Here is a 2800-nt window from a genome sequence, read left to right as displayed (position 1 = left end):
GGAGGCCTGGCCTTCTGGATCACACTCCTTCACTCCGCCCAGTTCCGGCCTGACCTGGCTGCCACTTGGTCCAGCCTGGGGTCACTCTATCTGACCACCTGGCTCCAGAAGCATTCTCAGCCCGACCTCAGTTTCCCTGCTAGGACTGGGAATATCCACAGCATGGTATATGGCGACATTCAGAGGAGCCAGTGTTGACTGCGCGCATGAGGTATTTGTCAGCTCACCTACTCACCTCTGCCCTGCTCTCCCTTTCTTCACCTTCCAGAAGAGTGAAGGACCAGGCCAAAGCCACTTATCCACCTGGTCCACCTCAGCCTACCTGGTCAGGTTATCCAGGCCCCTGTCTCCACATTGTCCAACCCATTTTCTCTTCCATGTCTGGACTGAGCCGAACCACACTGGGCCAGGTCCCAGGGAGGAAGCCATTCAAGGGGGGAGAGGCTAGGCTGCAGGCCAGCTAGGGGAGCAGCCCATAAATCAGGTCCCACTCCCACCCAGTCACTAACAAGCGGGCTGCTACCCGCCTCCGTGGGGTCCCTGCCTCTGGGCTCCCACAGCGGCCTGGAGCAGCCAGCTGGCCAAGGCCTCCAGAGTGCCTTGGCCTCTGCCCCCACCCGCGGCCCCCAGATAGATAGGGGTAGTTCTTTTTTTTCCTTTTAGGAGAACAGAAAAAATAGACCTAAGTGAAGAGAAACACCAACAAAGGAGGAGAGAGGCCTGCAGAGTCACGTGGGGGCAGAGACCAATTGGGCCTCCGGTAGCCACCCCCCAGCGGGGAGGAGGAGGAGGAGGACGGACGGACAGGGCCAGTTTGCTGTCCGCCCGCCGCCCACTGTGGTGGGAAGGAGTTCCTGCGCACCCACCGCCACCATTGCCCCACCTGGGCGGCCGGAGCCTCCCTGCCCCAGCCCGTGCCCGCTGTGCACCCTCATCCGGTGTGAGAGCTCTCCTTCCGCTCTGTAAGTGAGGGCCCGGGCCCAGGCCTCTAATGGCCAGCCTCCCCACTCACTGCCTCCCTCTGGCTTGGGCCGGCCACTGCCCGCCCTGCGGAGTCACCAGTGCCCACTGCTCTGGGAAAGGAAGTGGCCAGGGGTCTCCCCAGACCTACCGTCCCATCATGCTATCTCCTCTTCTTCCCTGGGCCGCTGATGGGAGGAGCTAGGCCTATGGCGACAGACCTTGTGGGGTCCGAGTGTGTCCTGCTATCTAGCAGTGCCTGGGTGCTCACCCGGGGTTGTTAGCTGGAGCCTGGTGGGCTGTGCATGTTTGTGGGACTCTCTCTGGATCTTGGGGTATCTGGTGTGTGCGGTCTCTCTGGAGATACACGAATCTGCATGTATGTGAGTGTCTCCAGTGTCCATCTGTCAGGTTGGCAGCTAGGCCAGGGTCTGTGTTCATGGTTCTGGGCAGGTGGGTAAGCAGCTGAGTCCCTGTGTGGGGTTGAGTGGGTATGATGGAGCCGCGGGCCCCCAGCCTGGGACGGAGGGCCCTGGAAGAAGGGCAGAGGGGGCTCGGTGCCAGCCCCTGCCCACTGGCCCCCAGCTCAGACTTGTGTCTGTGCTGCTAGGACCCCAGGTGGACCCTACCCCAGAGAAGGCCCATATCCTCTACCTCCCCGGAAGCAGGGGGGGTGCAATTCCCAGAATCCCTTCCTGAAGCTCCTCTCTGGCACGGAGTTGTTCTGAGACTGAAGTTGCCACATGCCTGCCATCCTTTCTCAGGAGCTGGGTGGGAACCTGCCGCCAACCCCTCTGGCTCTCTCTCCTCCCTGGTCACCAAGATTGTCCTTAGAATCTCACAGACCCATCTGTAGGGCCAGCTTCTCTACTTTACAAGCAGAGAAACAGGCTCAGAGGAGCAAGTGATTTGCTAGGACTCCCACAGCAAGAGGGCTGCAGGATTTGCTCCTCACTTTGCATGAGCTATAGGGTGATCTGCCTGGGTTCTGTGGACACAGGCAGGACCAAAGCACCAGCTCCTCCCACAGAAACCCCAGGCCTTCTCTAAATGCCACCTGAAGACCGAGCTTTCTGGGCCCCCAGTCCCCAGTTCTCTCTCTGACCCCAGATCCCCGGGGGACCTGGAAGGTTAGCAGTAGGACCCTTTCTCCCTCCTGCCTCAGTTTCTTCACCTGAAAAACAGGAGCAGTGTGTGTGTGTTCCAGCCCAGGGCAATTGCTCTGCCCATTCCAGCCCTCCCCAGCCCTGGGCCAGCAGGGCCCCCAGCTCCCTTTGTCCTTCACGCTGCTGCTGCCCAGCTCCCTTCTCTGCCCTTCCCAGGTGAGGGCTTGCAGGGCTACGGGTACCAACCTCCCACTCTGCTCTCCCTGCTCCCTCACCACTGGAGCTCAGAATCTCGCGAGTAAGATTTCCAGGATCCCCATTCCAGGGATAAAGTGTGGCCCATGGAGAACGGTTTGCGATCCGTTTCCTGCCAGCCATGGGCTTTGCCACCAACTCTTCAGCTCATCCTCAACCGCCTCAAGGAAGAGCACCCATCATCCCCCTGCACAGGGAAACTGAGGACTAGGGTGGGGACAGATTTTCCTCCATTTCGAGTTAGAAGATGTAGCAGGGCAACGTGAGAACCAGGTTTCCAGCCTTGAACTCTTGCTTCGGCCCCCACTGCCTCCCACGCTTGCCCTTACCCACTTCCACACTGCAAAACAACTAGCGTCCCCAGCTCGGCCTGGCCGCAACCAAGCTGGACTTACACAGAAGAGCTCGCCTCCTCCTAGCTCAGGGGCAGCGGCTCCCGGGCGCCCGCCCACCGGCCACCTGCGCAGATTGGGGCGCTC

At 60.5% G+C, this 2800-nt stretch overlaps 1 protein-coding gene across 1 annotated transcript in view; it reads left to right on the top strand.

Annotated features, from left to right (window-relative positions):
- Window positions 1-716: 716 nt before the first annotated feature.
- The window catches only part of Nr5a1 (nuclear receptor subfamily 5 group A member 1), a 24089-nt gene continuing 22005 nt past the window's right edge, over window positions 717-2800 (top strand). The window contains exon 1 of the mRNA XM_010613517.2: window positions 717-962. The gene's annotated coding sequence lies outside the window, so the exon portion shown is untranslated. The remainder of the gene's footprint in view (window positions 963-2800) is intronic.

Source organism: Fukomys damarensis, unplaced genomic scaffold (assembly GCF_012274545.1).
Source record: "Fukomys damarensis isolate Sample0158 unplaced genomic scaffold, DMR_v1.0_HiC HiC_scaffold_36, whole genome shotgun sequence".
Taxonomy (NCBI): Eukaryota; Metazoa; Chordata; class Mammalia; order Rodentia; family Bathyergidae; genus Fukomys; species Fukomys damarensis.
The sequence above is the reverse complement of the archived record's forward strand: the minus strand, read 5'-3'. Positions and strand labels throughout refer to the sequence as shown.